General features: G+C 36.2%; 1 pseudogene; it reads left to right on the top strand.

The window, feature by feature from the left end:
* The first annotated feature begins 5,334 nt into the window (after window positions 1-5,334).
* Window positions 5,335-7,719, top strand: LOC120185064 (annotated as a pseudogene).
* Window positions 7,720-13,064: the final 5,345 nt, after the last annotated feature.

The following is a 13,064-nucleotide window of genomic DNA, read 5'->3' as shown; positions in this document are numbered from 1 at the left end:
ATGGTTTAGTGTCCCCTTCAAATAACGCAAGATGCGTTTAACAGGCAACCGCTGTTTCTCACAAGGTCATTGCATATACTGAGTAACACGATTGACACTAAACGCAACATCTGGTCGAGTATAAGTCAAGACAACAAAGCACCAACAGTACTTCTGTAAGCACTAGGATCGTCAAGAGAAGACCACCATCACATGACAATTTGGGATACGACACTTACGGTGTCGATGATGGGTTGGAGTCGTACATGTTAGTCTTCACAAGAAGATCTGTTATAAACTTATGCTGCCGTAACAACAATTGCCCATGAACACGTTCCACTCCAAGCCCCAAAAAATATTATATCTCACCAAGATCTTTCAGTGAAAAATTCCCCCCCATACGAATAACAGCTTCAACAGCAACATTGAAATCTCTTGTTAAAACGACATCATCAGCATAGATCAACAAAAAAACTCTTCCTTCTCCTGTGCATCGAATAAAAAACAAAGAATTAGCAGTTGAACTTTTGAAGCTAAGATTAATTAACGGCTGTCGAAGCTGAACGTGCCACATCCTTAGAGCTTGGCGTAGCCTATACAAGGCGTTCTTAAGTTTACATACTAGAGGAGTACCATCACTAGCAACCTTTCAAACCCCGGTGGGTTGAACCATATAAACTTCTTCATTCAATATTCCGTGGAGAAAAACATTATTGACATCTACTTGCGTATGCACCACCATTAGTTACAGCCAACGAGAGCACAACATTAATGGTGGATGTTTGAACAACAGGACTGAAGGTATCTGAAAATTTGGACCAGACACTTATGAAAAGCCCCTGACAAATAGTCGAGGTTTGTAGCTAGACAACGTACCATCAACATTCTTTTTAATTTGGAAAAGCCACTTACATCCTACTGTAGAATGACCATCAGATAGGGGAACCAACTCCCATGTATTTTTCTGCATTAAAGATTCATATTCATCCCGCACTGCCTGCTTCCAACATGGATGTTGCATGGCCTGATGCACCAAATGTGGTTCACTTATACTCAAATGATCAACCATATTAGTTGTTGCTCCAAGAGCCTTTGGCTTGAAAATGCCCATTTTACTTCTAGTGAGCATAGGATGACGATTAAGAGAGGCACCCATGTTCGCACCATCATTTACAACTCGTTCATCCTCATGAATCCCTCATGAAGCATCACACGCATGCTCAGAGAAGCCAATCGAGCAACCCAGCGGACCATCCCTGTTTGAGACATCAGCACCATGGCTTGAGTGACCAGACTGAACTAAATGCTGCATCGATTGTTCATTAGGTTGCCCCACAATCAGAGATGCTGACCGAGACATTCCATCTGCACAGTGGATGCTATGGCGGGCACCCCATCCAGTCCTAATATGCGTGTTGCACCGGGAACAACTTGAAGAGATAGAGAAGAACGGACATTAGCAACTTCAGCACCCCCACTATCCTTAGTTTCTGCAAATGGAAACACACACTCATAAAAAATAACATTACGAGATATGTATAAACGACCATCGCCCCCCAAAATATTGTAACCATGATGTTGCATGCTATAGCCGAGAAACACACTACTGAGATCAAAATGCCAATTTATGAGGTTGAAAATGTCTTGTATGTGGGTAACACCTACACCCGAACACCTTCAAATGATCAACCGAAAGCGGTTTCCCATAAAGAACTTCAAATGGAGACACCCCTGCAAGAACTTTTGTAGGTAAACGGTTTTAAGGTTAACAACAGTTGTCTCGGTGAATGCCCAAAACCTCAATGGTGAAAAGCTCTAGCTAAGAGAACAATAGCCATCCCAAGGACATGCCGATGCTTGCGCTCCACTACACCATTTTGTTGAAAGGTGTGAGGACATGATACTCGATTTTGAATGCCTTCTTTGACAAGAAGAGGAGATAAATCCATCTCTCGACCTTGTAACAAAACAGCACTGGTCTCTTCATCATGAACCACGCATCGGCTAGCATAGAACTCTAGAAAAACTAGATTGTCTCTAGCAAGCTTCGACACCGAGATTAGATTTTTAGTGATATAAGGAACAAGTAACATATGATTTAAACTCAAAGCTCTAGAAGCAGTTACCAAAGATGCTTGACCAATTTGAGAAATAGGTAAACCTTTGCCATTACAACAATCAAATTACCGGCACCAGAGTAATCCTCCCCATCCACAATGTCCGTGGGGTCAGCTGTGATGTGGCGAGTGACCCCGAAATCTAAGAACCACTTGCCTTGATCATTTGAAACTGCTGAAGCGTACGTATTAGCAACACACCCAGCTGTCCCAACAAACTGAGCACATACACAATCGTGACTCACAAGATTAGCATTGAATCTGCTGGCATTTGGTGCCCGATCACCGCTCATAGAACTACCCTTGCTGGCAATAAATGACACTGCCGGAAACCATTTGTCACCAACAACAATCTACAAGGTGACCGTTCTTGTCGCACAGCCAGCATTGATACATCACACGTCCTCTGCCACGACCTCCTTGGTAGTTTTGTGACTGGCCACCCCTAGAATCAGAAGATGAACCGTCCCACGAAATTCGTCCTTCGCAACCACCTGAGCAACGTTAGCACAAAGACTTATGCGTTATGCCTTCAAATTGATCAAAACCCTTTTTGTTGGAGTTCAACATCAATAAGTATCGAAATAACTCCATCAAGCGTAACCGGCTCTTGAGTCATTGTAATCACGCAATAAATGGCTTGTACTCAGCAGGTAAACCGCCAAGAATTGTGGCAACCTTCTCGTGATCGGACACATGACTACCACAAGCAGCCAAGGCGTCATATATCTCTTTTACGTAAGAAATATACACACGTATAGTCATCTCCCCTTTCTTGACCGCCTTCAGTCGATAATACAAACTCATTATCGTAGTGGTAGACTTACCGGAGAAAAACTTGCTGATCACACTCCAAACTTAGCAGCTGACTCCGCTCCAACGAGCTGAGGAAACAACTGAGGACTAACAGTGGATAGTAACCACAATGCGAGGGCACTATCCTGAGCAACAAATATTTCATAATCTTCGTTTTCCACAACCTCGCCATTGTCACGAACTATAGTCTACGGCGGAGGGGCAACAGACTCATAGAGAAGCTTCTCCATCTAATGACTTCTTACGCTAAAAGAAGTTGTTTCCAGAGAAGATAATTAAACTCATCGAGGATTACGCTCGCCTTCTCATTTGTGAACTATTTGGAATGAGTCACGAAGGTTGTGTCAATCTCCATCAGACTATCGCCAGAAGAATCACGTATGATTTAAAAAATAGGATTTTGTTATTAAAATAAAAAAAATAATAGTTTAAATACTAAAAATATGTAGTTAAACAAATATATTATAATTTTTTTATTTTCATCAAGTAAAATAAAAATTTAATTAAAAAGTATATAAAATAATATTATTGTAATTATCTATATTTATGTAAATTATAATTATATTATTTTTTTCAAATCAGATTAAATTAAAGATTTTTCATCTTAAAATTAAATTAATCTAATATTATCTTTTAAAAAGTCTTCTCTAATCAATCACAATATAAATTTTATGAAATTAAATTTTTAAAAATCAGGTTAAATCAAAACAATCTGACCTAGGTTCATCCCCTCCCTAATCAATCACAATATCTTTTATGAATTCATTACTTGGTTTTTAATCGTTTTAGTGATTAAAAAATATTCTTTTTCTTAAATATATTAAATTTAAGGATAAATTATACATTTAGTACTTAAACTATTAATTTTGGTCGTTTTAGTACCTAAACTTTTAATTTTTTCAAAACTATGCTAATGTTTAGTTTTTATTTTATTTTAATACCCACCGTTAAAAAACTTAATGAATTTAGTACCTAAACTTTCAATTTTTTTAAATTTAGCATTAATTTTGAATATGATACTAAAATAAATAAAAACTAAAATTTAGATATTATTTTGAAAAAATTAAAAATTTAAATATTAAAATAACCAAAACTAATAGTTTAAATATTAAATGCGAATCTACCATAAATTTAAATATACTAAATTTAACTGACTGTTTAAAAAGATTTAATACACCTTTAAGTATAAATTATACTTTAAATTAATTTTTGATGTCTAAAGTTTTTCGTTAAAAATATATATCTAATGTTTTCTTTCTTATATTTTTAGGTATATACCTTTAAAAATGTTAAATGACACGTGTCACGTTAATTTTTTTTTAATTTTTTTAAAAAATAAAAAATATAAATAACACATGTCACTTAAAAGTTTTTGTTTTTTTAACGTATACATCTAAAACTATAATGAGAAAATATAGGTATTTATTTTTAACAAAAAAATATTTATGTATTAAAAGTCACTTTAGGTATAATTTAGATACTTAAAAGTGCATTAAGCCTTTAAAAAAGCTTAATACAAAAATAAATGCTTAAACTATATCTCGAAATACATTTGAAAATGAAGAAAAATATTTTTAACGAACAATTTTTTAAAAACCTAAATATATTTTAATTTAACATTATTTTTTATTTTTTATATTAAAATAAAGTATGTTTTACATTTTAGCTGTGAAGCACATCTGGCTTGCTTAACTTTAAAACAAACTGCAGAAAAATAAAACACAAGTTTGCTGAAAGTAAATTTCAAGTGCAAGAGAAGGAAGTAAACTTCAGGATTATGACACTGTGTCCATAAGTAATGCTTACATTCCACCCACAGACCATTGCAGGTCAAAAGGGCTTTCGAATCCCATCTTCCCTAAAGAGCATTATCGCCCAATTTAAAAACTTCCATGAACCATTATCAACTTTCCTACTGTTTTTATGCCTTTGGTTCCAACCCATTTTGTCATTGTTATCCCTCTTCTGCTTCTTCTTTCTCCGGGCACAGGCTTTATTTATACCAGCCTCCTAAAGGTACACTCTTTCTCCCTGCTAAAGGTATCGCCTTGTTTATCAGTTTCTCCATTGCTGTAATGTTGAGGTATTGTCAGCTCTTTACTTTGTGATATTGATTGTGGGGTTTGTGTTTCTTGTTTGTTTATGTTGATTTGCATGATTGGTTTCCTTTTTTGTTGATGAATTTTATGGATAATTGGGTGGATTTGAGTCTTATTATATGTATGTTGATGAATTGTTGAGAAATTGTTATGATGAGCTAAAAGGTTGAGTTTTTGATGTCATTATGGTGTTTTTGGTACTGCTTTTAGTTGGTTTTGCTTCTGTGAATGTGCTGAATGATTGGATATGGCATAATTTTTTTTAAACTTTTTTTTCCCTTTCTGGGATCTGATTTTTGAACTGTTTGATAGGATCAGCTAGATAAGTTTAGGGTTTTTCGGGGTGTCGGTGCGAAACAATGACTGTTCTTGTTATGGATGAGATTAAAGAAGTTATGAATGAAGTTGATAGGGCTTCGTCGCGTATTGAGGAGAATGTGGTTATGAATAAATCAGCTAAGAATACGAGTCCCCGAAGCCCTCGTGGTGCAGAATCTGTGGATCGCCCCGATGATGAGACGATTCAGGCTGATACCTCTATTGAGCAACTTTATGAGAATGTGTGTGATATGAAGAGTTCTGTTCGGTCACACTCAAGGCCGAGCTTTGAATCATATGGTGAGGAGTCTAGGATTGATTCCGAATTGGGCCATCTTGTTGGAGTGGAGATGAGGGAAGTTGAGATAATGCAAGAGGATTTGGATAAACCTAAAGATGGTAGTTGTAGTAATTCTTCTTCTAAGAAGGGAGGCTTGTCCAGTGGTAAGAAGTCAGGGCAGTTGGACAAGACCCAATCTGCAATGCAAAGTCGATTTCTTCGGATCACTTCCAGAAAGAATCTCAATCGCAGTTGGACTCTGGAGCATCAAAGAAAACCGGTTTTAAGGGAAAAAGTCCACCTGAGAAACCTCCAATCAATAAGCCGAACAATAAGAATCCAAAGAGATCAAACATGGGAGTTGCATCCATGAAGAAAGGGAAAGGGTCAAATTTACAAAATGGGATCGAGGATGCTTCCGAGTCATGGTTAGGTAATCCTGATATCGGACCATTGTTACTCAAGCAAGCTAGAGATTTGGTTTCTGCAGGAGAGAATCCCTCGAAAGCTCTTGAATTAGCACTTCGAGCAGCAAAATCATATGAACTTTGTGCCATTGAGAAACCAGCTTAGAAGTGGTCATGTGTTTGCATGTTACTGCAGCAATATACTGCAGTTTAGGCCAGTACAATGAGGCGGTTCCTCTTCTCGAGCAATCGATTGAGATTCCAGTGATCGAGGAAGGCCAAGAGCATGGTCTTGCTAAATTTGCAGGTCATATGCAGTTGGGCGACACGTATGCAATGTTAGGACAGCTCGAGAAAGCCATAACTTGTTATACCACTGGCCTTGAAGTCCAGAAACAAGTCCTTGGAGAAGCAGATCCCAGAATCGGTGAGACCTGCAGGTATTTGGCTGAAGCTTATGTGCAGGCGTTGCAATTCGATGAAGCTCAGAGGCTGTGCCAAATGGCTCTCGACATTCACAGAGAAAATGGTTCTCCGGCTCTTCTCGAAGAGGCAGAAGATAGGAGGCTCATGGGTCTCATATGTGAAACAAAGGGAGACCATGAAGCTGCTTTGGAGCATCTTGTTTTAGCCAGTATGACCATGGTGGCAAATGGTCAGGAGACAGACGTGGCTTCTGTTGATTGCAGCATCGGAGACACATACTTATCCTTGTCTCGATACGACGAGGCTGTTTTTGCATATGAGAAAGCACTCACAGCTTTTAAGACGACCAAAGGGGAGAACCACCCTGCTGTTGGATCAGTCTTTGTCCGGTTGGCTGATTTGTTTAACAAGACAGGGAAACTAAAGGAATCGAAATCATACTGCGAGAATGCTCTCCGAATCTATGAAAATCCAGTGCCTGGGATACCTCCAGAGGAAATCGCAAGTGGGCTCACAAATGTTTCGGTTATCTATGAATCGATGAATGAGCTTGATCAGGCAATCAAGTTGCTACACAAGGCCTTAAAACTATACAATGATGCCCCTGGTCAGCAAAGCACAATAGCCGGGATCGAAGCACAGATGGGAGTAATGTATTACATGCTGGGGAACTACTCAGAATCTTACAAATCCTTCAAAAGTGCGATCTCTAAGCTACGTGCTTGCGGAAAGAGGAAATCCGCCTTCTTCGGCATTGTTCTCAATCAATTGGGATTAGCTTGCGTGCAACGCTACCTTACACATGAGGCGGTTGATTTGTTCGAAGAAGCCAAAACAATATTGGAGCAAGAGTGCGGACCATATCACCCCGATACGCTCGGGGTATACAGTAACCTTTCAGGCACTTATGATGCAAGTGGCAGGTACAAATATTCTTCTGTTCCTTTCGTCTCAATCTCATCCGGATGCTGATTTTTAGTTTTGTTACGCCGATTGTTGCGCACAGGTTGGACGACGCGATTGAAATACTGGAATATGTTGTCGTGACGAGAGAGGAGAAGCTCGGGACCGCAAATCCAGAGGTTTGTGACGAGAGGAAAAGGTTAGCTGAACTACTAAAAGAAGCGGGTCGAGTTCGGAGCCGGAAAGCCAGATCATTGGAAACCCTTCTTGACGCCAACCCACACGTTAAACGGCTAGGGAATTAAGGTTTGACATGCATGGATTTATGTATTTATGATTGAAGATAATGCATTATAGGAGCCATTAAAGAGAAAAAGTATAGAAGTTCCTTTTTGTGATGTTATTTGTGTAATAAAATCCCTTAAAGGAGTATGGATCTGCTGCTTTGAGGGGTACAAGTTAGCATCTTTGTAATTATTGATTTCAATGATGATAATACATTTTGTTCGAGTACGTCTGCAGTGTATATATACGTTTATTGTCAATTAATATAAATTTGAACACATAATTAAAATTTTATATAGATAAACTTTTTATCTCTCGCCTATAAATTATAATCATTGTGTTATATTTTATGTTTAAATACTCATTGATTGTTCATTATTATTGATGATTTAGTTATTTTTACATGATTTATGTGCAGTGCAGGACAATGATTTCTGGAAAATGTACTTAAAAGACCTCTGCATTTTTTGTTTTGGAATCAAGACTGGAACAGTGGGCATGAATCTAGGCATGAAAAAGACTGACATGGTAGTTCGTCAACTTCTAGAAGGTCCAGTCAGAAGCTTCCAGAAGCAGGATGGACGGCTAAAGCATTTGAATTTCAAGTTTTTAGAATTATCTTTTTATTTGTTAGGATTTAATTTTAAGAAATTATCTTTTAGGTGGCGTTTGGTTTGGTGGAATCCCTTGGAATTAGGGGGAATTGGAATCCAATTCCATCAAGGGAGGGAAAATAAATTTCATCCATAACATGATGGAATTGAAATCCTTTGGAGGAGGGAATGTGAAATTTGACCACACTACCCTCATTAATCTTTTGGTATTCGGGTCGCATTTTTTTAAAAAATTCGGGTTCAATCGGGTTTTTTTAAGTTTGATATTCGAGTCGGGTCGGGTTTTTTTAAGTGTGATATTCAGGTCGGGTTCGGGTCGGGTTTTTTTAAGTGTGATATTCGGTTCGGGTTCGGGTTTAGGGTGAAAAATACCCGATCCGATCTGAAAAAATACATAATTTTACCTTATATATTTAGGAATAATTACAATAATACCTTTCTATATATATATATTTTTGCAATTAAGTCAATGTTTTTATTGAATAAAAATAAATTTTTTTATTATTTCGGGTCGGGTCGGGTGAATATTTATTTTGGTCGGGTCGGGTCTCGGGTGGAGGTTCCCTAATTCTCGGGTCGGGTCGGGTGGACCAAAATCCGATCCAACTCGACCTACGACCATCCCTAATTGGGATGATTTTAACTTATGATGTTTATTAATATGATTTTTATAATTTATTGAAATGAATAATCAATCAATAAAATGAAAATTTAATATTTTTTAAATTTTTATAATATATTACTACATGTAAGTTATAAAACAAACTAAAATTAAGTAAAAAAATAAGAAGGGCAATTCCGTCATTTTATATTACTGAAATTAAATTCATCTGACATGTTTGCGAATCAAATAGAATATGGAATTGGATTCCAATTCAATTTCCTGCCAACCAAACAGGTTTCAGATTCAAATTCCAATTTCTATAGATTTCAATTTCTACAGATTCTAATTTCTTCACAGATTCCAACTCTCTCATAAACATTCTAGCGAATCAAACGCCACCTTAGGATTTTGAATGTAATTTTAAGTTTTTTCAGAAACTATAAATACCCATTGGGTAAGCCTGAAAAATCATCTCTTGTCCATCAATACATTTCTCGTCTCTTTTTCTTTTCTTTAGTTTTATAAAATACTTTTCTTTTTACTTTCGCTCTTTATTTTTCTTTTTAAGCTTTTTTATTTTTAAAATGTTGAGTATGATTTCTAAGGGGAGATTGATATAAAGTTCGACTTTTATAGAGGAAGCATAATTCAAGTCGAGAATTTTCCAAAAGCACATTGAATTATTTTGAGTTAACTTCGATTGTCGCAATTAATCTAAACTAAGATTGAGAACTCCAAAATAGATTTGGGGAAAATCAATCACTTAAGGGAAATTGAACTACAAGGATTGAACCTTGTAGGCTCACACCGACATTTAACCGAAGTAAAATCCTATTCAAAGATTGATTGGAATTCGAGCCAAAGTGAAAGCCTAAGGATGGTTTTTATAAATAAATTTTATTTCAATTTATTTTCTTCGATTTTTTACTTTTAATTTTTTTATTTTTCATTACAAGATCAAGCCTAGTCCTAAAATAAGATCAATTTATTGGCAATTTCAATATTCCTTGTGGATCGACCCTTACTCTCTCTATACTAATTATCTCTAGTTTATTTTTATTGAGATTAAGACATATTTATTCGACATAGAAACGACGTGTTGTCAAATTGGCATCGTTGCCAAGAAATACAACAAATTACTGATATTTTGTTTTTGTTTTTTATGACTAGGCAAAATCCGGGCATATTAAAAGAATTTGATCTAGAAATCGAAGCACAAATCCATAAAAAACTCTTCAAGAGAAAAGAAAATGAAAAAAAGATCAATCAAATCTCGAAGCATCATCTGACATTGACGCCACACAAGAGTAATCGATGAATCCCGAAGCATCACAAGCCAAATCACACTCTACACTACCTGAAGCCGAGACCGGTACACAAATGCCGGAACCGATGGTCGATCGAACTATTCGTCAGTTAGCCGCAACACCAACTGTTCAAGAACCTCTTTGCATCGCCTTCCCTCAATGAGAAACTTCGTTTCAAATAAAATGGGGCTAATTCATCTTCTTCCCACTTTCAATGATATTCCAGTGAAAGCCTGCCCAAACATTTGGTAGAATTTCATTTTGTCTGTTCAAGCATGAAACCTTAGGGAGTTTTCAATGACCAAATTAAATTAAGAGCTTTCCCTTTTTCTTTATTTAACATTGCTAAAGAATGATTATTTTATTTACCGCCAAATTCAGTTCATACTTGGAATGATTTAACATGAATTTTTCTTGACAGGTTTTTTCAGCAGTAAAGGCGAGCGAACTATGAAGGAGCATTCTGGGAATTAAGCAAAGAGATGGAGAATCACTCTATGATTATTGGGAGCAATTCAAAAAGCTTTGCGCAAGTTGTCCGCAACACGGATTAACAATAAAGACACTAGTTTTTTACATTTGGTTTTTTATTATTATATTTATTATATTTATTTTTATTACTATTATTATTATTTTTATTATTAATAATAATAATATTATTATTATTATTATTATTTTATTACAGATACAACCCAAGGCCCAACTCTGGCCCGATTACAACCAAGCCCGAACAACCGGTCTATACCAAAATGAAACCCTAAACATTTAAGGTTTCAGCTAGGGTTTCTAAACCCTAGCGCCGCAGCTGCCTCTCCAAGATTCCAGAAGGTCAGCCGTCGCCTCTGTCAGGTGGTCCAACGTCCAGCTGCCGACACTCCAGTGCCACACCACCTCGCCGCCGAAGCCTCTAGAAGCTCTGCTGCCATGACTCTGATCATCCACGTTGTTGCCTATGGTGAGTCACCACCATAGTTATGGTGACTCACCGAAAGCCTCCTTAAGGACCGGTCCGACGAAAGCCTCGGTGGTGGCTTTAGCCACCACACCTCCAAATTAAAAAGAGGACAGAGACGAAGAGAGAGCAAGGAGAGGAGCAAAACCACACCAACACAAATCAACCATCAGCCGAGAAAAGAGAAAGAGAACTTACCTCGCCGGAGAACTCCAAACATCGCCGAAGTACCGAAAATACCGAAGGTATTTTCTTAGATCTAGGAAATTCCAATGACTTTTGGGGAAAATAGATGTCGGATTCAGCCTTAGAACTGTGAGATTTATATCCTAGGGTATTTTAAAAAAAAAATCGGCCACCGTTGACGGTGGCCGGCGGCGGTGGTCGACACCAGAGCACGGTTGTCGGCTGGAACTCTAATCTCTCTGATGAGGGATTTGAAGAGAGAGGCGAGAGAGAATATTAAACTCTCTCAGTTAGAGAGAGAAGAAAGAAAGAAGAAATGAGGGGTTGGCCCTTCGGGCCAGCCGTTTGGGATATTAAATACCCCTCCCAAACGACGTCGTTTGGGGGAGGGGTATATCTGTAATTTCTGCGTGGGTAAACTATACCCGCTGCCACCACAGTTTTGTAACTTTTCATTTTGGTCACTGAAATTTAAATACCCCTCCCAAACGACGTCGTTTTGGGGGAGGGTATATCTGTAATTTCTCGCGTGGGTAAACTATACCCGCTGCCACCACAGTTTTGTAACTTTTCATTTTGGTCACTGAAATCAAATCTTGAACCTTTTAATTCGGTCTTTCGATTTTATTTAGTTTATAATTTAGTCCTAGCCTGTATACTTATATATATTTAGGGTAAATACCGTATTTAGTCCTTATAACTTTAATAACTTTTATTTTGACCTCTAATTAATTAATTAAGGATTATTATATTAGTAACACCTAGTTTTCATAATATTTCAAACTAGAGCATTTAATCTTGATATGTCATAATTTAGTCACTAATTTTAATTATAAGTTTTATTACTTTTTATATTTAATTTTAATTTTAATTTTAATTTTATTATTTATATTTTAATTTTATATGTTTAAATATTATTTCATTATTATTTTATTATTATTATTATCTTATTCATATAAATATATACCTATAGTTTTATTTAAATTTAAAATTTAATATTATTTATTAATATCGAAGAAAAGAGCTGTCTTAAAGTACCTAGAAGCCCTTTTCTGATATTTTTGAATAAATAAATATCTTACATATTAAATAAATTTTTATTATCTTAAGAAATGTTTTAGTCATTTATTTATTTTTTATTATCGAGAAAAGAGTTGTCTTAAGGCACCTAGAAGTCATTTTCTGATATTCTAAATAAATAATATTTTTATAAATATATTTAAATTAATATATTTTCTTAAAAAATTATAGTAATAAAATTTGAAATAATATAATTATGAATTAAATATATCTTTGAATTTTTTCCAATAATAGAGACAATTCATAATTAAAAAGTACCAATTTTGGGCATTATAGGGGTGCTAATCATTCCCTAAACGTAACCGACCACGAATCCCTTTTTATTAATAAAAAGAACGAATTTTTGGTTATAAACGCAGATCAATCCATCTTTTAACTGATATTTTCTTAAAAACTCTTTTAAAAGATAATTTTTAGGTATTCGACCTACCTGACCCAAAAGGCCGATGGCGACTCCCAAATTATTTTAAAAACCATTTATTCACATTACTTTTCCCGCTAAGTTAAAAAAATTCGTGCCCGGACAAAAACTGGTTACGACAAACAAAACAAACGCTTCTCCAATATTTTTACGAATGAGTGCTTCCTTTGGAAATGAAGATGGTCGACGCTGCTAGTAGAGGAGCATTCGTCAACATGACCCCGCATACAACACTAGACTTAAATTCAACAATGGAAACCAACTCTCAAC

Source organism: Hibiscus syriacus, unplaced genomic scaffold, assembly GCF_006381635.1.
Source record: "Hibiscus syriacus cultivar Baekdansim isolate YM2019G1 unplaced genomic scaffold, ASM638163v2 tig00112988_pilon, whole genome shotgun sequence".
Classification (NCBI taxonomy): domain Eukaryota; kingdom Viridiplantae; phylum Streptophyta; class Magnoliopsida; order Malvales; family Malvaceae; genus Hibiscus; species Hibiscus syriacus.
Note: the sequence above shows the minus strand (reverse complement) of the source record. Positions and strands in the feature narration are given on the sequence as shown.